Here is a 26,134-nt window from a genome sequence, read left to right on the forward strand (position 1 = left end):
TGTAAAATGGGGATTAAGACTGTGAGCCCCACGTGGGACAACCTGATCATCTTGTATCCTCCCCAGTGCTTAGAACAGTGCATTGCACATAGTAAGTGCTTAACAAATGATATTATTATTATTAAAATAATAATGAGAAACCCAACCCCCACAAAAAGTTTCTTTAAGAAAATAGAGACTTTCTTCTTTTGGAACTGACAAGTCACAGTAAAAGTTCACCAAGTGAATTAACCAGAAGTTCCGATTTTTAGAATTTTTAGTGTTCAGTCTGCCCACCAGGTTGACAAGGATCCAAGGCCCCCTTTGACTAAGAGCCCCAGAGCAGTGCAATACTCTCTCTAGTGTTGCCCATAAGGTGTGCGGTGTATTTGATGGCTGAAAGGACTATTTTTGGCTTGAAAGTCATTTGACAGCTTGGAACAAAAAATCCAAACCACCAGGCCCAGAGTCACTGAGGCTGGTCATAGAAACTTAGTTTTGGAACTTTGAAAGGATTTTGAGGTCAGAAAAATTTTTTATAGCCGGTCTCTCACCATCTTCATCATCATCATCAGCAACAACAACCAGTATTAACTTCAGGTCCAAGAAAACAGCAATCCAGACCCCATAGAGTGTTGACCCCTGACTGAGACCTTTTCTTCTGTAATCCTGGTCCAAGAGGTGAGTGTGCTTGTGAGATTGGGAATCAATTAATCAATCAGTCAATGGTATTTATTGAGCCCTTACTATGTGCACTCAGTGATAATATGAAGATCAGATTATATATTATTAATTTTTTATTTACACTGATGTCTGTCTCTTCTTCTAGACTGTAAGCTCGCTGTGGTCAGGGAATGTGTCTGCCAACTGTTGTAATGTACTCTCTCAAACACTTAGTACAGTGCTCTGCAAGTAGTAATAGTAGTGGTATTTGTTAAGCACTTACTATGTGCCAGACACTATTATAAGCGCTGGGGTAGATGCAAGGTAATAGGTTGGACACAGTCCACGTCCTTCATGGGGCTCACAGTCTTAATTCCCATTTTAAAGATGAGGTAACTGAGGCCCAGAGAGTGAAATGACCTGCCCAGGGTCACACAGCAGACAAGTGGTGGATCCAGGATTAGAACCCAGGTCCTTCTGACTCCCAAGCCGATGCTCTATCCACTCAGCCATGCTGCTTTTCATATTGAGTGTTCATCATCATCATCATCATCAATCGTATTTATTGAGCGCTTACTGTGTGCAGAGCACTGTACTAAGCGCTTGGGAAGTACAAATTGGCAACATATAGAGACAGTCCCTGCCCAACAGTGGGCTCACAGTCTAAAAGGGGGAGACAGAGAACAAAACCAAACATACTAACAAAATAAAATAAATAGAATAGATATGTACAAGTAAAATAAATAAATAAATAGAGTAATAAATATGTACAAACATATATACATATATAAATACCATTGATAATGACAATGACAATGATGATGATGATGATGATGATGGGTCACTCCTGCCTTGAGAATCCTTGGGAGGGCCTGCTCAGCTCTAATTCAAGATTAGAAGTATGTAGGACTTTGCCAGAGAGATTGGGCTGGACTCTATTCTTCCATCCTCTGGGCCTAGAGGAGAGGTTGGCCTCCTCCCTGAATTTCCCAAACTCTCCCTGTATCCTCTCCTCCAGCCTGGACCATTGGTCTAGAAGGAGCATCCCACAGCACCCAGACACCATCTGCGCTTAATCAATCAATCAATCAATTAATCAATCAAAAAATTGTATTTATTGAGCACTTACTGTGTGCAGAGCACTGTACTAAGCGCTTGGGAAGTACAAGTTGGCAACATATAGAGATAGTCCCTACCCAACGGTGGGCTCACAGTCTAAAAAGGGGGAGACAGAGAACAAAACCAAACATACTAACAAAACAAAATAAATAGAATAGATATGTACAAGTAAAATAAATGGAGTGATAAATATGTACCAACATTTATACATATATACAGGTGCTGTGGGGAAGGGAAGGAGGTAAGATGGGGGGATGGAGAGGGGGACGAGGGGGGAGAGGAAGGAAGGGGCTCAGTCTGGGAAGGCCTCCTGGAGGAGGTGAGCTCTCAGTAGGGTCTTGAAGGGAGGAAGAGAGCTAGCTTGGTGGATGGGCAGAGGGAGGGCATTCCAGGCCCTGGGGATGACGTGGGCCGGGGGTCGATGGCGGGACAGGCGAGAACGAGGTACGGTGAGGAGATTAGCGGCAGAGGAGCGGAGGGTGCAGGGTGGGCTGTAGAAGGAGAGAAAGGAGGTGAGGTAGGAGGGGGCGAGGTGATGGACAGCCTTGAAGCCCAGGGTGAGGAGTTTCTGCCTGATGCGTAGATTGATTGGTAGCCACTGGAAATTTTTGATTTTTGGTCAAAACAGTTTTGGGGGAGGATTATCTTAACCAAGCCTCAGGCCAGATAATCGGTACAGGCCTGGACAATTGGCCCCTGATTAATTGGTTTTCCACTACACTTTGAGAAAGTTCAACGCCCTGTTTTTCAAATCAGGCTTCCCTTATACCAAAAGACATCACAAAACAGGGGATGCTGGGAGGCAGCAAAACATACAGTAGCATCGCAGAAAGAATTTATACCTTCTGGCCAGTTAATAGCCTTCCACAAAATGTGGCCAAGGGGTAAGAGCACAGGCCCTGGAGTCCTGTGGACCTGGCTTCTGCTCCTGGTTCCACCACTTGTCTGCTGTGTGACCTTGGGCAAATCATTTAAATTCTCTGGGCCTCAGTTCCCTCATCTGAAAATGGGGATCCAGATCATGAGCCCCATGTGGGACAGGGATGGTGTCCAATATGATTAGCTTGTATCTATCCCAGTGTTTATCCCTGGCACATAGTGCTTAACAAATACCATTAAAAATTTAAAAATAATTGCTGCAATATGGGCAAGGCTGCATAGGGAACTGCGTGGCTCAGTGGAAAGAGCACGGGCTTTGGAGTCAGAGGGCATGGGTTCAAATCCCGGCTCTGCCAATTTTCAGCTGTGTGACTTTGGGCAAGTCACTTAACTTCTCTGGCCCTCAGTTACCTCATCTGTGAAATGGGGATTAAGACTGTAAGCACCCTGTGGGACAACCTGATCAACTTGCAACCTCCCCAGCACTTAGAACAGTGCTTTGCACCTAGCAAGTGCTTAATAAATGCCATTATTATTATTATTATTATTAATAAAGTCTTCTCCCAGAGCAGGGCTCTCCGCCTCAGCAAACCCTCGACATATCCAGTGTCCCTCTCCGGTGCCCTTTCTAGGCATGCGGTGAATAGTATGCTCCCTTCAAATCTGACTTAGTGCCCAATTGAATTGCCCAATCCCCCTGTCTAGAAAGGAGCTGGTTATCTTGAAAAGAAAACCAGTCAACAAACAATGTGTCTGAGTTGCGTCTTTACTCCTAAAAGTTGCTGTTTTCCTTGAGCTAGTTTGAAAAGAGCTCTAAATGCTTAGTTCAGTGCTCCACACAGAATAAACACTCTAATATAATCAATTGTTTGCACTGACACATGAATGCAACCTATTCAAATGTTGTGAATTTCACATTAACCATATTATAATGATTATTACTAACCGGAATCCAAATTCAATAGCCTTAAAATCCTACCACCTCCCACTGGAGGATTTGGCAGGCCCCAAAGCCTATGCATCTGCTCATACAAGCCCAAGAAAACTGGAGTGCAACTGAATGGCTTCACTCTAAAACGTATACCTTCCTCATGGTACATCCACATAACTGCTACTCCTTCAGTCAGAGTTAGGATAACCCCGCAGTGGATTGGTCTTCAAGAGTTACCAGGGGGCTATGCATAGGAATGGCTCTGTATTTGGTACTGGGGAACATACAACAGAGGTAAAAGGCATGATCACACCTATTGGAAGTTACATGGGGTAGACAGGTGGACACAAACTGCAAACAGGTATAGCAGTAAAAATGTAGATATAAATTATAAAAAGAAAAATGGGCAATTAAATGATGAATTGTACACACACATATTTCACCAAGGAACAGTGCCTCTATGAACAGCAATCCAGCTATAAGCAAAACCTTTACCATGGGCTTTAAAGCACTTGATCACTTTGCCCTATTCTACCTTATCTTTCTGATTTCCTATGGGTTCATCCTGCACACTTCACTCCTCTAAGACCAACCTACTCACTGTACCTTGATCTTGTCTATCTTATCACCAATCCCTCATCCATGTCCTACCTCTGACCTGGAACTCCCACTCACTTAGTATCTGACAGACTGTCACACTCCCCACCTGTAAAGCCTTATTAAAATCACATTTCCTCCTTGAGGTTTTCCCTGGCAAAGCCCTCATTTCCTCTTCTCCCACTCCATTCTGTGTTGCCCTTGTGCTTGGATTTGCATCCTTTATTCACCCCACCCTCAGCCCTACAGCATTTTATAATTAATATAATATTTGTGTAATATAATATATAATTTATATAATAAAAACAATTTGTATATATATAGCTATCTCTCTCCCCCTCTAGATTGTAAGCTCGTTGTGGGCAGGGAACTTGTCACCAAATCTGTTACATTGTATTCTCCCAAGTGCTTAGTACAGTGCTGTGCACACAGTAAGCATTCGATAAGTACCACCGATGATGATTATGATGATGATGTTCAGGAGACTTTGAAGGTATGAAGGGATGTAGCTGGGGCTCAGTGAGAGGGAGAAAAGAGTCCATGCAGGGAGAAAAATCTGAGCAGTGAGCCTGGAGCCTGGCCAAATCCAGATGGAGGAGGAAGTGAAGGCATGAACTGGGCTGAAGCAGGAGATGGAGAGTTATGGCAGACTTAATCCAATGGTGAGATGATCTTGTTTATTGAAGAAAGAAACAGGGAGCTGCCAGAGGTTTGCTAAGTACAGATGCCTAGCTAATCCCCCTTTCTTGCCCAGAATTGAAGAGGAGAAAATGAGAATTGTGTTTCTGGGAAGAGAAGGGAAAATATGATCAGCTGGAAAACTCGAGCCCATTCAGAAACGCTATAGTTTCCAAGTCTGGCTGGGACTTTGACCTGTGGAGTTTCAAAACCTCTATTTTCTCACCCAGTTTAAATCTTCCACTCAATTTTCAACTATTCAGGCACCAATGGTCCAGTTTGTAGCTGATCCAAGTCTTTTCCTTCCCATCGTCTCCCACCTACCCTCGTTGCTGACTTTTGGCCATTTTCCTGTTCATTAGACTTTTCCCAGAGTCTGGAGAGGGGTGAGAGTCAGCTCTGGTGAAAGATTTTGTGGGAAGGGGTTGAATTCATGGTTCAGTAGACATTTTTCCATGTTTAGGCTATTTCAAGGATGTAGCCTTGTCCCCTAGGAATATGAGTAATCAAGAGTTGGCTGGAGAAGGGATCTTGGCCACCCAGAAGATCTTAAATAATAACATTCTGATAAACCCCAGGTAAATGATTCAGAACAGTTCAAATAATGTCCTTTGGCGTGTTAGAGAAGCTGAAAATTAAAGTCAACAGTGCTCAACAAAACAGACTCAGGTCAGGTTTACCTACACAGAATGAGGCAGAGGTCAGATGGCTTTCAGGTTAATTTGGTCCAAGGGAATGGCTCAGACGGTTCATTCAAGCCCCAAACCGCATTTTGAAGGGTGAACTGTGGGGATTGCCTCTCTTCATGAAGCAAATTACCCAGAAAATTACCAACTCCAGAACTGGGCAGAATAGCTAGTGCTACAGAGGCTACCTAAGATTGTCTACAATCCTTAATAAGAATCATTTTGAGATTTATAAGTGTTTAACAAGCTCTGAACTAAGATAAATATCTATATAACTATATATTCATTCATTCCATTGTATTTAATGAGCAGTAACTGTGTGCTTGGGAGAGTACAATATTCTTTCATTCATTCATTCAATCGTATTTATTGAGTGCTTACTGTGTGCAGAGCACTGTACTAAGCACTTGGGAAGTACAAGTTGGCAACATATAGAGACGGTCTCTACCCAACAACGGGCTCACAGTCTAGAAGGGGGAGACAGACAACAAAACAAAACATGTAGACAGGTGTCAAAATCGTCAAAACAAATAGATAAGAATGAACGGACACATTCCATTCCCACAAAGAGCTTACAGTCTAGAGGGGGAGACAGACATTAATATAAATAAATAAATCTTGTCCTTGCCCAACATGGGGTACATGGTCTAAGAGGAAGAATATTTAATGACCATTTTAGAGATGAGGAAACTGAAGCACAGAGATGCTAAATGACTAATACAAGGTCATACAGCAGGCAAGTTGTGGAGGTGGAATAACAACCCAGGTGTCCTGACTTCAGTCCCCACTCCTTTCTTTTCAATCCATCAGTCAGTCAATCATTTAATTGCATTTATTGTATGTTTACTGTGTGCAAAGCATCATTGTCACTGTGTGACCTTGGGCAAATCACTTCAGTTCTTTGGGCCTCGATTACCTCATCTATAAATTGGGGATTAAGACTGTGAGTCCCATGTAGAACATAGACTGTGTCCAACCTTGTATCTACCTCAACACTTAATACAGTGTCCGGCACCTAATAAGCACTTTTAAAATGCCAGAAAAAAACCCCCATCATCAATAGCATTTATTGAGTCCTTGCTATGTACCGAGCGCTGTTCTACGCTCTTAGGTGAGCACAAGGCAATAGAGTTGGTAGACATGTTCCCCGTCCAGAAGGAGCTTACAGCCAAATGCACAGTAGATACAGAGGGTTGGGCAGATGTGGAAATAAAGGGCTTATTTGGGGAAGGCCTCTTGGAAGAGATATGATTTTAGGAGGTTTTGAACCTGGGGAGAGTGGTGGACTGTCCAATATAAAGGGATGGGAGTTTCACTCTCCATAGCATTAGCTCTCTCTCCCAGCTTCTTATTAAGGAGATGAATTGAGCAGGGTGAAGAAGCCCCCACTATTTATTCAAAGCCTATTCTCAGGCTTTGAAACCAATGAGAAGGCCCTGGTTCTGCTTTCATGGAATGGTCCTATTTCCTGCTACTTGGTCCCCTCAATGGCTTCAGGCCCTCTCCCACCCCACATCCTTCAGTATCTGTGTTTTTCCCAGTTCCTCTCTCCATCCTAGCTCCTTGTTCTTGTTCTTCCTCCAAGCCAGTGAAACTGCAGCCCAACCAAATTCTGACACTCAGGCTAGCAACAAAGCTGAGGAGCAGCCCTAACTAGAGCTGTGGTTGGCTAAAGGGCATCAAAGAGAGCAGACAGGGAAAAGGCAGAAATTTCATAAAAAATGAGCACAAAATGAGATTGCATGGTGTGTTTGACTTCTGCAAATCCTGAAATATCACCTTTTAATTACTTAATTTTCTCCTTCATTTGCTCATTTTATTTCAATTACCCCGGGGCTCTATAGCCTGGCGTACTTGGAGAACTTTTTACTTTTTAATAATAATACTTAGCATTTATATAGTGCTTTTCATGTTCAAAGTGCTTTACAGACATTCACTAATTAATCTGAAAGCAAACTTGCTCTCTGGGCAGGTTTTACCAAGTTCTCAGGCTCCTAATTGTGAGTGGTGTATTTCTTCTTCACTCCCAGACCCTCCCCTGTCTCCCACTATCCTCCACATCCTTCTTGCACTGGAGAGCCCCTCTTCCTTCACTGTGCATGGAGAAAAGTCTAGTTGTTCTGCTGCTGCCAGAACAGTCATGTTATCAACTTAGGAGGTAAAGCTCCTTGGGAGGGTCAGATAAATGTTTCTTGGAGTCTTACTGTCTTCTCGAGCAGGTGTTCCCCTATCTCCAATCACATATATTTTTAAAATGGTACTTATTAGGTATTTACAATGTAGCAGGCACTAGATTAATAACTGGGCTTGGTACAACATTATCAGGTTGGACATACGAGGCTCACATTATAAATTGGAGGAAGGAGTGTTTAATCCCCATTTTTTTTTACATATAAGATAACTGAGGGAGACACATTCATTCATTCAATCGTATTTACTGAGCGCTTACTGTGTGCACTGTACTAAGCGCTTGGGAAGTACAAGTTGGCAACATATAGAGATGGTCCCTACCCAACAGTGGTCTCACAGTCTAGAAGGGGGAGACAGACAACAAAACAAAACATATTAACAAAATAAAATAAATATAATAAATATGTACAAATAAAATAAATAGAGTAATAAATACATACAAACATATATACAGAAGGTAAGGTGGGGGGCTGGGGAGGGGGAGGAGGGGGAGAGGAAGGAGGGGGCTCAGTCTGGGAAGCCCTCCTGGAGGAGGTGAGCTCTCAGTAGGGCTTTGAAGGGAGGAAGAGAGCTAGCTTGGCGGATGTGCGGAGGGAGGGCATTCTAGGCCAGGGGGGATGACGTGGGCCGGGGGTCAATGGTGGAACAGGTGAGAACAAGGCCTGGTGAGGAGATTATTGGCAGAGGAGCAGAGGGTGCGGGGTGGGCTGTAGAAGGAGAGAAGGGAGGTGAGGTAGGAGGGGGCGAGGTGATGGAAAGCCTTAAAGCCGAGGATGAGGAGTTTTTGCCTGATGCATAGGTTGATTTGTAGCCACTGAAGATTTTTGAGGAGGGGAGTAACATGCCCAGAGCATTTCTGGACAAAGACAATCCGGGCAGCGGCGTGAAGTATGGATTGAAGTGGAGAGAGACAGGAGTATGGGAGATTGGAGAGGAGGCTGATGCAGTAATCCAGACGGGATAGGATGAGAGCTTGAATGAGCAGGGTAGCGGTTTGGATGGAGAGGAAAGGGCAGATCTCGGCAATGTTGTGGAGGTGAGACCGGCAGGTTTTGGTGATGGATTGGATGTGAGGGGTGAAAGCGGAGTCGAGGATGACACCAAGGTTGTGGGCTTGTGAGACGGGAAGTATGGTAGTGCCGTCAACAGTGATGGGAAAGTCAGGGAGAGGGCAGGGTTTGGGAAGGAAGATAAGGAGTTCAGTCTTGGACATATTGAGTTTTAGATGGCAGGCAGACATCCGGATGGAGATGTCCTGAAGGCAGGAGTAGATGCGAGCCTGGAGGGTGGGGGAGAGAGCAGAGGCAGAGATGTAGATTTGGGTGTCATCAGCGTAGAGATGATAGTTGAAGCCGTGGGAGCGAATGAGGTCACCAAGGGAGTGAGTGTAGATTGAGAACAGAAGGGGACCAAGAACTGACCCTTGAGGAACCCCTACAGTAAGGGGATGGGAGGGGGAGGAGGAGCCTGTAAAAGAGTCTGAGAATGAACGGCCGGAGAGATAAGAAGAGAACCAGGAGAGGATGGAGTCTGTAAAGCCAAGGTTGGATAGCGTGTTGGGGAAAAGGGGGTGGTCCACAGTGTCGAAAGCAGCTGAGAGGTGGAGGTGGATTAGGATAGAGTATGAGCCAGTCCTCCTCGACCTCCTCGACCTCTCAGCTGCCTGGAATTAGAATACAGGTCTTTCTAACTTGCAGGCCCATGCTCTATCGACTAGACCACAATTGACTTGTGCAAGGTCACACGGCAGACAGGAAGCAGAGCTGGGATTAGGGCCCAGGTCCTCTGATTCTCAGGCTCATGCTCTGTCCACTAGGCCACGTTGTTTCCGTGTTCGCCATGGAGCAGGGGTGGTAATCACCACGGTTTGGTGGGCTCAGAAGGCAAAGGAGTCCTTTGTCTGATGGATACCTTCTGTGGAGCAGGGCCTTTTGGCAGGTGGAGAGCCCTTTCAGTACACTAAAACCCTTCTCTTTTCTAGTAAAAGGTTAGGGCCTCTTGCTCATCTGGGAATCAGTGGTATTTATTGAGCATTTATTTTGGGCAGAGCACTATTCTGCGTGGTCAGGAATACAATACAACGGTTCAATACAATACAACGGTAGACGTGATCCTTCTCTACAAAGAACTGACAGTCTAGAGGTAGAGAGAGACAGTATAATGAATGATAGAACAGAGAAATGGCAGAATGTACTCAGTGCTTGGGAAAATACAATGCAACAGAGTTGGTAGAGGCAATCCCTGCCCACAAGAAGCTTACGGTCTACTACTTCTGTTTAATCAATCAGTAGTATTCATTGAAGGCAAGGTGAGTACAAAGCACTGTTCTAGGTGTTTGGGAGGGTTCAATGAAGGTAAAAAAATACAGCCAATGTCCTCAAAGACTTTACATTTGAAGGTCTATTTGGGAGCATCTCTCTGATCATCTTCATTTAGGTCTCAGGGCAAGTCAAAGGTGACAGATGAGCCAGATAAAAATAATATTTATGGGTTTTGTTAAATGCTTAATATGTGTCAAGCACTATTCTAAGCACTGGGGCACTGTTCTAAGAGCTGAAGGGAAGAAGACAGCAGGCACAGCTAGGACAGTGGGATGGAGAAGCAACTGAAGAAAGAGAATCCTGAATTAAGGGTTAATTGAAATTGTCAGAGTTGCCTACAGTTGCTTTATGGTGAACAGATGATAGGGAGAGTGGTTGAGTTGACAGGACCTTTGGATGAACGATTGGCGGAGCTTTCTATAAGCACATAAGACAGCTATGCGTATGTCATATAGGGAGAGGGAGGAAGAGAGAAAGAGAGAGAGAGAGCGAGAGAGAGAGGATGAATGCAAAAGAGCATAACTACAACTTGGGGAAGCAGTGATGCCTAGTGAAAAGAGCTCAGGCCTTGGACTCAGAGGACCTGGATTCCAATCCCTGCTCTATCACTTATCTGCTGTGTGACTTTGAGCAAGTTGCCATGCTTCGCTTCACCTCAGTTTTCTCATCTATAAAATGAGGGTCCAATGCCCATTCTCCCTCATACCTAGACTGTAAGCCCTATGTGGGACAGGCACTGTGTCTGAACTGATTAACTCATATCTACTCCAGTGCTTAGAACAGTGCTTGACACATAGTAGCCTTAAACAAATACAAACATAATTTAAATTATTATTATTACTACTAATAATAATTATTTGTATAGACCCAAGTATTCATCATAGGGATTGAGACCAAACCTTCAGGAAATCATGAAGTATCAATTGAAAAGGACTTAATAAACTCTATCTTCTAGTCTTTTTAGATTTTCGTGGAAATATATGCCTGTGTGGGAACTCTGAGCACATTTATTTTCTCAGCCAAGCAGTATAGAAACAGGGGAGGGAGGACATTGGACTATGAAACTCTGATGGGCAAATTTTCAGACTTTTGATGGAACATTTTACTCTCTAAGCTTTGCTGAATCCCTCCGCAGAGATGTGCTAAAACTGTGTAAGTGTTCCTGACCTTAACCTCTCAAGTATTTTTTTTTCAAATATTGTTCTGGGATTAGCAAAACCTCATATGCATTGCACTAAACATTTTTCCCCTGAATGTTCAAACCCCTTCATACTTTAAGGGAAATGTGGTCCATATGTTTCTGACTCACTTCCATTTGACTCATTAAAATTTTGACTTACAAAACCCCCAAGAAATCCTTCTGCATCACTATCCTCCTCTCCCTCTCCCCCTTTGGGCAACTTTAAACCAGGAAAGGCACACCTGGCTAATCAGGGAGGAGACACTCCCATCTCAGAAGATGTAAATTAAATTTGGGTCGAAACTCTGGGTGTATGAAGTTCTAGGAGGGGACTTCAGAAAGGAGGGAAAACTGAAGCAAACAAATTCATTCTCCGCAACCCAGTCAAGAAGATTTATGAGAAAACATCAGAAATGGGTGGAGGCCAAAATAACTAGAGAAAATGAGAAAGAAGAAAGCTGTCTGTTCAGAGGGGAAAAAGAGGGGTTGGTAGGAGGTGGCTAAAAGTACTGATGGGAAGGAATACTAAGCAAAGAGGGAAGGATTGAAAATGAGAAAAAGGACAAGGAGAGAACTTCAAAGCCGGGGAGTGTTTTCCCGTTTCTATGCTTTTATTGTCTTTCCCTGACAACAATAACAACAATAAAGATGCTGAGCGGAAGGAAAGAGAGTGAGTGACGCCCACTGGGACCAGCCTGGTGGAGAGTCTTCAGACTGTTGGCAACCCTGAGGGAAGGGAGGAACCTGCCAGCATTTAAATTTTCCGATCCGAGCTTTGACTAATGGGGCTTACATTTGTAATGATAGGGAGAGCCAAGTCAGGAATCATCTTCTCGTGCCATGTGAAAACAGGAAGCCACTTTTGGACTCTTATTTATGTGTCTGATTTAAATGCCAATAGCCACTTCTGCCACAAAATGAGGACACTTTAAAAGTGGATAGTTCATTTTATGACTTTTTTTTACAGTTTTACCAAATTCTGGTTACTTGCCAAACTTCAGTTTATTATGTTTTCCCTTCAGATAGATTCAAATTCTCCCCTAAACTCCCTTGAACAAGAAAAACAACAAGGAATTCTTCTTCTTGGGGCTTTGATTTACTTAATCAATCAATCGTATTTATTAAGCGCTTACTGTGTGCAGAGCACTGTACTAAGCGGTTGGGAAGTACAAGTTGACAACACATAGAGACGGTCCCTACGCAACAGTGAGCTCACAGTCTAGAAGGATCATCATCATCATCAGTGGTATTTCTTGAGTGCTTACTATGGGCAGAGCACTATATTAAGTGCTTCCCCTTTCTAGATTGTGAACTCGTTGTTGGGTAGGGACCACCTCTATGTGTTGCCGACTTGTACTTCCCAAGCGCTTAGTACAGTGCTCTGCACACAGTAACACCATTGAATGAATGAATGAACGGGAGAGTATAATGCAACAGAGTTGGTAGGCAAGTTCCTGCCCACAATGAGCTTATAAGAAGCGTTTAGTGCTTAATCTACTGCTTTTGTTTCTCCACTGAGTTTATGAAGAGTCAAGAGGTGATGATGCCATCTACATATTCAGGAGGGCTAGAGGCTGTGGTTTGTTTTTTTTGGTTGGTTTCATTTGGTTTGGTTTTTATAATGGTATTCAGTGCTGATTACGCTCCAGGCACTGAAATAAGCACTAGGCTAGATACAAGTTTATCAGTTGGATACAGTCCATGCCCAACATGGGGCTCACAGTCTTAATCCCCATTTTACAGTTGAGGAAAATGAGGCACAGAAAAGTGAAGTGACTTGCCCAAGGTCACACAGTAGACAAGTGATGCAGCCAGGATTAACTGGAACCCAGTCCTTCAGTAAATGCAAGAGCCAAGCAGGATAGGGGTTTTAAGGAAATGTAAGAAAGGGCTTAAGAAATTTGGGCCCTTCACAGGCTGAGGATTACTTAGGTGTGTCTCTGAATTTAAAGGCTCCAGCTTCTTTCTGTTCTTAAATTTTATGCTGGTACATCTTACTTTGATGGGAGGGACTATCAGGGATCAAACGAAAGGAGCCATCTCTAACAACAGATTCAGTAGGCCTTGGAGGGAAGGAGTAGACTTTTGGAAAGCACAGGCCTCGGATGAAGGGGCAGTCTTTTGGAACACAAAAGGTTCTGTTCAGTGATGAGAATGATGGATCCCACATGGAGGTCTTTCTTCTACCTCTCACCCCCCACTGCTGTGGTCATTCATGCTGAGCTCATGGGTAATGTGTTGCCTAAAGAGTGACTTTAGTGATTTGTGGTCTTTAAAAAAAAGCCTACACTTCGTGCAGCAAAGCTAAACCACATATACGATGGGAATGCGCCCCTGGAAGCAGGTCTAATTGGTGGGGAACTATCCCCCTTTTAGACTATGAGCCCACTGTTGGGTAGGGACTGTCTCTATATGTTGCCAACTTGTACTTCCCAAGCGCTTAGTACAGTGCTCTGCACACAGTAAGCACTCAATAAATGCGATTGATTGATTAATTGATTGATTGGGGAGGGATAATCATGTGGGTGAGAGTGGTTAGGGTGAGATGGGCCAAGAAAGCTCAACTCCAGGTATCCTGAGGTGTGTGAGGGAAGTAGAGGCTGACTGAGGCAGGGGACAGGTGTCCCTGGAATCTACCTCGTTCCATACAGGTACCTTCCCTTAACCAACCTGCCTCCATAAGCGCCACAGCACTCCCTTTTGCATTCCCTCTCCCCGCTCTAGATATGTTGCTGGACCTTTCCCCATTGGTAATTTGTTTTAATTTCTGTCTCCCCCAGTTAGACTGGAATCCCCTTGAGGACAGGGATCATGTCTGCCAACTCTATTGAATATATTCTCCCAAACACTCAGTGCAATGCTCTGCATGTAGTAAGCACTCAATACTATCGATTGATTATGAACTTTCAGGAACAATGGGGTTCACTCCAGTTTTTCATTGTAGTTTTCTAGGCCATGCTAGCCACCTGGCAAGTAGGCGCAGAGTTACAGAGGAAGCAGCAAGAGAGGAGAAGTCCGGTAGACCGAGCTGAGTTTCAGAGGCAGGGACTGTATCTTTTCATTGTATTTTTTTAAGCACTTTATACAGTGCTCTGCTCACAATTATTGTTGTTGTCTTTGTGCTGTTGAGTCGTGTCCAACCCATAGCGACGCCATGGACACATCTCTCCCAAAATGCCCCTCCACCTGATTGTGGACCCATAGAGTTTTCTTGGTAAAAATATGAAAGTGGTTTTCCACTGCCTACTTTCGTGCAGTAAACCTGAGTCTCTACCCTCGATTCTCTCCCATGCCACTGCTGCCCAGCACAGGTGAGTTTTGACTTGTAACAGATTGCCTTCCACTCTCTAGCCACTGTCCAAGCTAGGAATGGAATGGATATGCCTCTGCTTGACTCGTCCTCCCATACTTGAGACTGGTAGAGTACTGGAAACTCTCCAGGTGCGATCCTGAGAGGAGCTGCTCACAATAGGGATCAGTAAATGCCACTGATTGTTAGCCTTTTTTTTCCCCCTTCTTATCTCCCATCTGCATTCCCCTCCCACCAGAACTCAAGACTGAATGGCTGCTGAGGGACGTGGAATTTCATTCCCTGAAAGTCTTTGAGACCTTCAAGAACAGAATGATGTGGTGGAGGAGGTTAAGGAAAAATCCTACTTAAAACCAAGGGATTGATCTCTTTGAGGCCCATGCTTCTTTTTTTTTTTAATGGTATTTATTAAGCCCTTACTGTAGTCAGGCAATATACTGAGCCCTGGGGTCTTGTCTTACGCTGTCGAGTCATTCCCGACTACATGGACACATCTCTTCCTGAATGCCCCACCTCCATCTGCAGTCGTTCTGGTAGTGGATCCATAGATCCACTTGTACATATCTATTCTATTCTATTCTATTACTTGTACATATCTATTCTATTTATTTTATTTTGTTAGTATGTTTGGTTTTGTTCTCTGTCTCCCCCTTTTAGACTGTGAGCCCACTGTTGGGTAGGGACTGTCTCTATATGTTGCCAACTTGTACTTCCCAAGCGCTTAGTACAGTGCTCTGCACACAGTAAGCGCTCAATAAATACGATTGATGATGATGATAGAGTTTTCTTGGTACAAGCAAATCAGATTGGACATGGGCTCACAGTCTAAATCCCCATTTTACAGATGAGATAACTGAGGCTCAGAGAAGTTAGTGACTTGCCCGAGGTAACACAACAGACAAGTGGCAGAACTGGGATTAGAACCCAGGTCTTCTGACTCCCAAGCTCTTGCTCTAGTCATTTAATCTCTTCACTGTACTGTAACCCAGCTCAGAGGCAACAAAGTTGTGAACAACTGCAGGAAAATATTTGACAGAAAAAAAGCTGCAATTACTGTGCCAAAGTTAAACAGAAAGGGGGTTCTTGAAGAAGAGCCTTGCAATGTGTCCCGTGGGTTGCTTTCTTCTGGTAGGTAGATATTAGATTAGGAAATACAGAACAGAAAATTATTAAACAATAAACTGTTTTTCCTCAGAGGTGTCTAGTCACATGATGAAGAAAATGAGAAAGAAGATGGGGTGATATTTCTCTTGAGTGTATGAATTTCAGGGAAAGATTGATCATGGTCATTTTATGTTTTCCTTCCTGCTCTTAGACTTGCAGAAATGTTACCCTGACAAATATTTAAGGTGCTTAAGATGAGAAGCTCAAGTCACACAACTCAACTTTTCATTAAGTCCCCTTTTTTTTTTAGTATTCCTATGGTCCGTTGCCTCTAGCATCATCCCCTGCTTGGACACTTATTTTATATTTATTTTATTTGGTTTTAGGCAACATACTTTCTCTCTACTGCTACCTATTTCCATTCTTTCTCTCCTTTCCTTTCATGCCACTGGCTAGAAAAAAAGTGATAGTGAAAGGTAAATGTAATTTGGCAAACCTATGAGAGAGCCAAGATCCAGGGCTATTTTTGCTTAGCCAGTTTTGCAGGTATACATGGCATTCAGGTAAAAGACTTCTACTTTCCATACTACTGGAACCATCAACTAGGACAACAAAATCATCCTCACCATCTTCAATGGTATTTACTGAACGCTGACTGTGTGCAGAGCACTGTATTAAATATATGGTACAGTACAATACAAGGGTTGGTAGACATGTTCTTTGCTCTCAAATCAATCCCTCAATAGCATTTATCGAGTGTGTGTGTGACTAAGTGTGTGGGAGAGTACATTCAGATCAGTACATCTGTAATAATAATAATAATAATAGTGATGGTATTTGTTAAGCGCTTACTATGTGCAAAGCACTGTTCTGTAAAATGGGGATGAAGACTGTGAGCCCTACAGGAGACAGCCTGATGACCTTGTATCTACCCCAGTTCTTAGAACAGTCCTTGGCACATAGTAAGTGCTTAACAAATGTCAATATTATTATTACATATGCTCCCTGTCCTCAAGGAGCTTGCAACCTACTGGGAAGGATGGACCCCAAAGTAAATTACAGATTGGAACATAATAATTAAAAGGAACATAAGAAATCATGCTTGTTTAGTTCTTCATGAATAAATTTTCACACAGTAAGGCCCCCAGGGCAGGGTGTGCAGTGAGCAAGGAGGCAGGCAGGACTGTAGAAACACTTTACAAAGTGCACGCAAAGATTACTCACTTTACCGCAGAGTGATGGCATGGCAGAATAGATATAATCTAAATAGATAGATATCTAAATAGAAGCAGAATTGTATAGTGGATAGAGCCTGGGAGTCAGAAGGTCATGAGTTTTAATCCGGGCTCAGCCACTTGTCTTCTGTGTGACTTTGGGCAAATCACTTTACTTCTCTGTGCCTCAGGTACCTCATCTGTAAACTGGGGATTGAGACTGTGAGCTCCAAATGCATATAGCTTTAATTCTATTTGTTCTGACGATTTTGACACCTGTCTACATGTTTTGTTTTGTTGTCTGTCTCCCCCTTCTAGACTGTGAGCCCGTTGTTGGGTAGGGACCATCTCTATGTGTTGCCAACTTGTACTTCCCAAGTGCTTAGTACAGTGCTCTGCACACAGCACTCAATAAATACAATTGAATGAGTGAATGAATGAACAAATACCATAATTATTATTATTAGAATAATATTGAAGCTGACTATTCTGCCCTACTCAGCAGGGGGTTGTCTCTGTTGCCAGGATGTTTTTCTTTTTCTTTTGTCTACTAACTTTATTATATTGTACTCTCCCAAGTGCTTAGTATAGTGCTCTGCACACAGTAAATGCTCAATAAGTATGATTGATTGATTAAGCACTTACTAAGAGCTATGCATTGTTCTAAGTATTAGCATAGGTACATGTTAATTGGGTTGGACGCCATCCATGTCCACATTCATTCATTCAATCATATTTATTGGGCACTTGTGGTGTGCACAGCACTGTACTAAGCACTTGGGAGAGTACAATACAATAAACAGATACGTTCCCTGCCCACAGTGGCTCACGGTCTTAATCCCCCTTTTACAGATGAGGGAACTGAGACACAGAGAAGTTAAGTGACTTGCCCGAAGTCACACAGCAGGTATGTGGGAGAGCCAGGGTTAGAACCCAAGTCTTCTGATTCCCAGGCCTGTGCTCTTTCCACTAGGCCACTCTCACCACTCTCACCATTTTTCACTACTCACTTTAAAAGCCCTTTAGTCAGTGATTTTAGGGGGATTCCTGTTGGTCCAGTCCATGATGTGATACCCCCTAAGTGATAATTTGGTCAGAAGTCTTCACTAATGATGTATTCTTGACGGGAGACTCTGTTGGCACGGTAATCTCCAGGCCCCTCCTAATAAACTGACAGCTCTTCTCTATTTAAACTGTTGGAGTCCAGGAATCATTCTGGAACTTCCAATCTTCAAATGGGCCTGGAAAGAGAAGTGGGTAAAGAGGCTTTTCGGTGATAGAACGAGGTGCCTCATTCAATTTCCCATTAATCCTCACCTTGAGATCTTCTCTTTCCCGCTGTTCAGCCATACTCTTGGAGTCGGTATCATTCCTTTATTTTGAAGGGGTAAATTCATCATTTGGAAACCTTAGCTTTGGGGAAGAAAGCCCAGGTTGGGTGACTTACAATATTCATATCCAACAGTGTCGTGTTTTGGTGTTTATTTTTCCTTCAGAATATCTCATAAATTGAGAGTTTTTCTGTCTGTGGCCAGGACAGGCTCCAGAAAGCAACACATTTGCTTCACAACAGCCATATTTTCTTTTCTGAATCGCTGCATGTTCTGCTTAAGGAACCCTCTGTCTTTGGCTGAGTTAGCTCACACTGTCTGCAGCTGGTAAAACCTTGCCCCCTTGGTTTAGCTTTCTAAGAGTCCTCACTATGCATCTTGGATTACCATTAATCTGCTCACCTGGCTTCAGTGGAAGAGATATGGGGAGACATTCTTTCCCCACTTTTTTGTTCTTTAATTTGCCTCTTTCTGGGCTCATTGCTGCCCAGAAAAGTAAACTAATCCTTCACTTCACTCTTTTTTATCTTCAGAATTTAACGGCTTCTGTAATTATCAACTTTTCTTTCAAATGTATCTCCTCTTAGTGAAAACAATAAATCAGGTCTGGCTCTGTTAAAATATCGCCTGGACAAACTGTTGTGACATGAATGAAGTCTAGTCCAGGACTCAACAAACTGTGTCATGCTTGCTGCTTGGAAACTGCACTCATAATTATTTATTGAGAGCATCTTTTATTGATAATGATTTTGATGATGATGAAATGTGCTCAATTTCTTGGAAGGGTAAGCAAGATGCCTAGTGAAAATAAATGAGCAGCAGGGAAACTGATAAGGCTGCAGGGAAAGGATAAAAATCAATGACTTTTTAAATTTGAGTTCCCCAGTACTAGTAGTAGCAATTATTGAGCACTACTTGGTGTAGAGAACTTGGGAAATACAGAATAGTGAAGTGACAAGTTCCTTGCCCAGAAGGAGCACAGTCTAAGAGGGAAGGCAAACATAAAAATATTGACAACTAAGAGGTCAAGTGTAAATAAATATAAAAACATTAGTCCTATAGAAAGTGTAAATAAATTAATGTCTACTCTGAGACACCTGGAAGAACAGGAACCATAGAAGTCCTCCGGGGGTTTTGAAAGACAACCCAAAGAGAAAATCTTGGAAAAGGAAGTGATTTCCATGGGAATCCCTGGAAGAATTACTGTTAAATCATTTGCATACAGATAGAACAGGGAAATTCTGGAACCGAACCCTTTTGTGTTTCCCCAGTTTGCATTACTGACAATGTCTCCTATTCTAAGACTCAGGAAATAGAATGGAGATTGAGAGATAAATAGCAGCATTACCGTGGCATCAAAACCAGAGAAGTGGCAAATGGGCTGAGTTTACTGGCAGTACACTATTAAATCAGAAACAACAACAACAATAATAATGATAACAATAATGATTGTGGTATTTCTTAAATGCTTACTAAGGTCCAGGCACAAGTGCTGGGCTGGATACAAGCAAATTGAGTTGGATACAGTCCTTGTCCCACATGGGGCTCACAGTCTTCATCCCCATTTTACAGGTGAGGAAACTGAGACACAGAGAAGTGAAGTGACTTTCCCAAGGTCACACAGCAGGCAAGTGGCAGGTCCTTCTGTCTCCCAGTCCTGTGCCCCATCCAGTAGGCTATGCTACTTCTCTAAACAATAATAACAATTGTGGTGTTTGTTAAATGCTTTCTATGTGTCAAGCACTGTATTAAGCGCTGGGGTGGGTAGATACAAGAAAACCAGGGGGCTCACATTGTGAGTAGGAGGAAGCACAGGTATTGAATCGTCATCTTGCAGATGAGGCACCTGTGGCACAGGGAAGTTAAGTGACTTACCCAAGGTCACACAGCAGGCAAATGGTACATTCTTGAATCTCACAACTCCAAACCTTTCCCCAATTCAAAGTCATTTAAATCACACATTCTGAAAATGTTTGCATTGGCCAAAAACGGCACTGTGGCTGTTGCTCTATGCAGGTTCCAAGGTTGAACCAGCTACATAACAATAATGATGGCATTTGTTAAGTGCTTACTATGTGCAAAGCACTGTTCTAAGTGCTGGAGTGTGATAAACAATCTCAACTGTATGTGCTACATTTGCTTACTCTTCCAGGTCCGTGAGATTATTACCATAAAGATTCTGGTCCAGATGTGTTTTCTCTACCATTCTATCATATTTAGAAGGGAAGCAGTGTGGCTCAGTGGAAAGAGCACGGGCTTTGGAGTCAGAGATCATGGGTTCGAATCCCGGCTCTGCCACTTGTCAGCTGTGGGACCTTGTGCAAGCCACTTAACTTCTCTGGGCCTCAGTGACCTCATCTGTAAAATGGGGATGAAGCCTGTGAGCCCCAAGTGGGACAACCTGATCACCTTGTATCCCCCCCCAGCGCTTAGAACAGGGCTTTGCACATAGTAAGCGCTTAACAAATACATCATCAGGCAGAAACTCCTCACCCTGGGCTTCAAGGCTCTCCATCACCTCACCCCCTCCTACCTCACCTCCCTTCTCTCCTTCTACTGCCCAGCCCGCACCCTCCACTCCTCCACCACTAATCTCCTCACTGTACCTCGCTCTCGCCTGTCCCGCCATCGACCCCCGGCCCACGTCATCCCCCGGGCCTGGAATGCCCTCCCTCTGCCCATCCGCCAAGCTAGCTCTCTTCCTCCCTTCAAGGCCCTGCTGAGAGCTCACCTCCTCCAGGAGGCCTTCCCAGACTGAGCCCCTTCTTTCCTCTCCCCCTCATCCCCCTCTCCATCCCCCCGTCTTACCTCCTTCCCTTCCCCACAGCACCTGTATATATGTATATATGGTTGTATATATTTATTACTCTATTTATTTATTTATTTATTTATTTATTTTACTTGTACATTTCTATCCTACTTATTTTATTTTGTTGGTATGTTTGGTTCTGTTCTCTGTTTCCCCCTTTTAGACTGTGAGCCCACTGTTGGGTAGGGACTGTCTCTATGTGATGCCAATTTGTACTTCCCAAGCGCTTAGTACAGTGCTCTGCACATAGTAAGCGCTCAATAAATACGATTGATTGATTGATTGATTGATCATCATCATCATCATTTACATACCCGGAATGTCTCCATTTCAACAGCTCATCTTTATAAAGTCAGCCTTGAATATTAGTAGTTTTTTTCCATTTCCACAATACCAAACTTCCAGACTAGGGATCAGAACACGGGAAGTAGTGTGGCCTAGTGACAAGAGCACAGGCGTGTTTGTCAGAGGACCTGGGTTCTAATTCTGGCCCTGCCACTTGCCTGCTAGGTGACCCTGGGCAAGTCACTTAACTTCTCTGAGCCTCATCTGTAAAATACATACTCAAAACCCGTTTTCCCTCCTATCTGGACTGTGAACCCCATATGGGACAGGGACTGTGTCCAACCTAACTGGTATCTACCCTAGCGATTATACCAGTGCTTGGCATGCTTAACAAACAAAACAATAATAACAACAACATTCAGAGTTGTGTACGTATCCTATAGATTTTAGATATCGGATTGAAATGATGAACATATATCTATTAAGGGAAAAGATGGGCATTTATACAATTAAAGGATTTCATTTAGTTGCTTAATAAGTGCAGACCTGACAGCATCAGTTCTGATATCTAGTCACTTGCTTAGATTTCTAACTTTTCTCGACCCTGCCAGAAAAGCATTTGCTAGCAAAAAGTTCATCTATGTTTTGAACTGTCATTGCAGTTAATTCTTGGTGGCAATGATGAGACTGCCACTGAGATTTCTAACACTTAGATTGCAGTGGAGGGAGCTTAGGGTTCAAATCCCAGCTCCGCCACTTGTCAGCTGTGTGACTCTGGGCAAGTCACTTAACTTCTCGGTGCCTCAGTTGCTTCATCTGTAAAATGGGGATTAAGATTGTGAGCCCCACATGGGACAATCTGATCACCTTGTATCCTCTCCAGGGCTTAGAACAGTGCTTGGCACATAGTAAGCACTTAACAAATACCAAAATAATAATTATTATTAGAAAAGGTTCCTAGAAATATATTGGCTCTATACTTCTATTGTATGTTCTCAAGTACCTAGTACAGTAGTTACTCTGTATTCTGACCCGGTAACCCCTCAATAAATACTGATGAGGAGGAGGAAGAGTTGCAGGAGGTGGGGGAGTAACTGTCAGTGGCCATAGTCAACGAGAAGGTTTATTTGGTTTAGAACAGTGCTCGGCACATAGTAAGTGCTTAACAAATACCATCATTATAATTATTATTATTTAGAGGCTTGGCAGGCCTTTTCTGGTTTGAACTGGCAGAAATTCTCTAGACCTTTTGAGGATTATCTTCCCTCTTCCAATCAAAGAGCTTTGACTTGAACACTAAGAAGGAACTCATGAGCATGGCGAGTTCCGATCTTGCGATTCTAGTAGGACATTTTAGACATTGTAGTTTAGAAGATGGTTCAGAACTCTTCTAGACAAGATATTGCCAGGAGAGAGAGTTGTGGTAGTTCCCAACAGCCTTTTCACCGTCCTTTCTATAGTAAGCCTATCTTGGCTGCATCAAACAAGAACTCCTGATCATTGGTTTTAAAATACTCCTGTGGCACTCTCCCTCCAGGATCTTTCTCCTACTACACACCAGTTCTCCCTCTCCATTCCTCCCAAGTTCACCTTCTCACTGTGTCTTGTTCTTGACTCTCCTGCTTCTGATCCCTAGTACACCACACCTTCCTTCCTACCTGAAACTCTCTCCCCATCAAAATCGTTCAGACTTCAGCTTTCTCCCCATCTTTGAAGCCTTTCTGAAACCTCACCTTTCTTCAGGAGACTTTCCCCAACTAATTTTTCTTACCCCTAGGTCGCCACTTCTAAACTGTATCCTCAACGCTTGTTCCCCTCTCCTCTTCTTATCTGCTAAGCACTAGTGGGAGATTCATGCTTATGAGCCTGGACCCAGGCACTCTCTCTTATCCCCATTTTACAGATGAGGAAACAGAGTCCTAGAGAAATGTAGTGACTTGCCCAAGGTCATATAGTAGGCAAGTGGTGGAGCCAGGACTCAAATACAGGTCTTCCAACTTGCAGCCCATGCTCTTTCCACAAAGCCATGCTGCCTCCCCTCAGCATGATTGTTCTTATAATACATCTCCTAAGATCATCATCATCATCAATCATATTTATTGAGCGTTTACTGTGTGCAGAGCACTGTACTAAGCGCTTGGGAAGTACAAATCAGCAACATATAGAGACAGTCCCTACCCAACAGTGGGCTCACAGTCTAAAAGGGGGAGACAGAGAACAAAACCAAACGTACTAACAAAATAAAATAAATAGAATAGATATGTACAAGTAAAATAGGGTAAAAAATATGTACAAACATATATACATATATACAGGTGCAGTGGGGAAGGGAAGAAGGTAAGATGGGGGGGATGGAGGGGGGACGTGGGGGAGAGGAAGGAAGGGGTTCAGTCTGGGAAGGCCTCCTGGAGGAGGTGAGCTCTCATTAGGGCCTTGAAGGGAGGAAGAGAGATAGCTTGGCGGATGGGCAAGATGAAGGCACATCTTCTCCAAGTGGCCTTCCCCAACCAGGACCTCATTTTCTCTTCTCCCACTCCCTTCTACCTTGCCCTTGCATTTAGATTTGCACACTTTATTCATCCCTCCCACAGCCCCACAGCACTTATATGCATACCCAAAACGTATTTATTTAAATTAATGTCTCTATTCCCCGTTAGACTGGAAGCTTGTTGTGGGCAGGGAACAAATCTACCAATTGGTTATATTGTACTCTCCCAAGTGCCGAGTTCAGTGCTCTGACCACAGTAAACACTCAATAAATACAATTGATTGATTGATTGATAGACTTCTTCTGTACTTATTGATTTACATACCCTAACAGTTAACCGCTTCTACCTCCTCTCTGCAATTTTTTTCATGTCTTCCCTTGTTAGATTGTACGCTTCCTGAGAGCAGGGGTCACATCTTCTTCCTCTGTTGTATTCTCCCAAGCTTTCAGAACAGTGCTCCGCTCACAGGAAGTGTCCAAAAAGTGCTATAGATTTATTAGTTCTTTAGGATGGTAGCTTCTCTGAAGTCTTGTGTCATTTTCTCAGCCCTTGCTTGTATCTGAGAGGAGTCTATGCAGGCACAGAAGCACCTGTTTGTCATGTCATTGATATCTAGGGATTTACTGTCCTTCATGGTTCTGCCTGTAACGCTGACTTCCTGTAGAACTGGAGCAAGGGTCACAAGAGATCAGTAGAGGGGTAAAGCATCTTGTTTCATATTTTGGTTGAGGAAATATTCAGCTGCTTTGATTTCAGAGATTCTTTTGGAATGAATAAATGTTACAGTTGACCAATCCCATTATGTAATCATCTCTTTAGGGAGTTACCCTCTAGTGGCATATGGCATTTGGAAAACCCGATCCCTTAAAATGTGTCATCACCAAGTTTCGTTGTTTCAGCAGCTCAAGTAAACATTGGTGATAACAGTGGAATTGATGGAAATTTTACTTAAAAATTTTATTGCCGGGAGTGAGGATAGACAGTTGTTTTGGGAGCAAAATTAAAACTGGGTCGGCTTGTACATTGTCCACTGAAAACCTCCATAAAACCAGCTTTTCCGTTTGCCCCCAAGCCAAGAACAGTCTTGATCTGTTGATCCCTTCAGAGTAATCTCCATCAGTGTGAGAAGGAATTTTGGGTATTTTTTTAATATGGTATTTTTTAAGTGCTTACTATGTGCCAGGCACCGTACTAAACTCTGGGATAGATAGAAGTTAATCAAGTTGGACCCAGTTCCTGTCCCAGGTGGAACTCACAGTCTTAATTCCCATTTTACAGATGAGATAACTGCAGCACAGAGAGGTTAAGTGACTTGCCCAATGTTACACAGCAGGTATGTGCTGGATCTGGGATTAGAATCAAGGTCTTCTACTCTCAGGCTCATGCTCTATCCACTAGGCCACACTGATTCTCTATGTTTTCAGGGATCAGACTCTGTTTGAGGACTAGGGGAGAGCCTAAGGAGGGGTCTGGAAACAGCGAACTGTAGCATCAATGTGTTCAACTAATCAGACTAGCAATATTCATTCATTCATTCAATCGTATTTATTGAGTGCTAACTGTGTGCAGAGCACCGTCCTAAGCGCTTGGGAAGTACAATTCAGCAACATATAGAGACGGTCCCTACCCAACAACGGGTTCACAGTCTAGAAGGGGGAGACAGACAACAAAACAAAACATGTAGACAGGTGTCAAAATCGTCAGAAGAAATAGAATTACAGCTATATGCACATCATTAACAAAATTAATAGAATAGTAAATATGTACAAGTAAAATAAATACAGTAATAAATCTGTACAAATATATACAAGTGCTGTGGGGAAGGGAAGGAGGTGGGGTGGCGGGGGATGGGGAGGAGGAGAGGAAAAAGGGGGCTCAGTCTGGGAAGGCCTCCTGGAGGAGGTGAGCTCTCAGTAGGGCTTTGAAGAGGGTAAGAGAGTTGGCTTGGCAGATGTGTGGAGGGAAGGCATTCCAGGACAGGGAAAGGACTTGGGCTGGGGGATGATGACATGAAAGGTGAGAACAAGGTACGGTGAGGAGGTGAGCTGCAGAGGAGCGGAGGGTGTGGGCTGGGCTGTAGAAGGAGAGAAGGGAGGTGAGGTTAGAGGGGCGAGGTGATGGACAGCCTTGAAGCTGAGAGTGAGGAGTTTTTGCCTGATTCGTAGATTGACAGGCAGCATGTCATCCCTCCCCAACACAGCTGCAGCAGCTGTGGGGAAGAACCTGGATTATCAGAGGCTGCAATCCTCCAAACCCCCTAGACCAAATCCTTAAGACTATAAGCTCACAGTGGGCAAGGAATGTGTCTGCTCACTCTGTTGTATTGTACACTCCTAAATGCTTAGTACTGTACTCGGCAACCAGTCATT

General features: G+C 43.5%; 1 non-coding gene across 1 annotated transcript; it reads right to left on the reverse strand.

Moving 5' to 3' along the window:
* Positions 1 to 14,544: 14,544 nt before the first annotated feature.
* On the reverse strand, positions 14,545 to 14,682 carry LOC119936708. The gene has a single exon (XR_005453827.1). It is a non-coding gene; the product is annotated as a small nucleolar RNA SNORA7 (small nucleolar RNA).
* Positions 14,683 to 26,134: the final 11,452 nt, after the last annotated feature.

Source organism: Tachyglossus aculeatus, chromosome 1 (assembly GCF_015852505.1).
Source record: "Tachyglossus aculeatus isolate mTacAcu1 chromosome 1, mTacAcu1.pri, whole genome shotgun sequence".
Classification (NCBI taxonomy): Eukaryota; Metazoa; Chordata; class Mammalia; order Monotremata; family Tachyglossidae; genus Tachyglossus; species Tachyglossus aculeatus.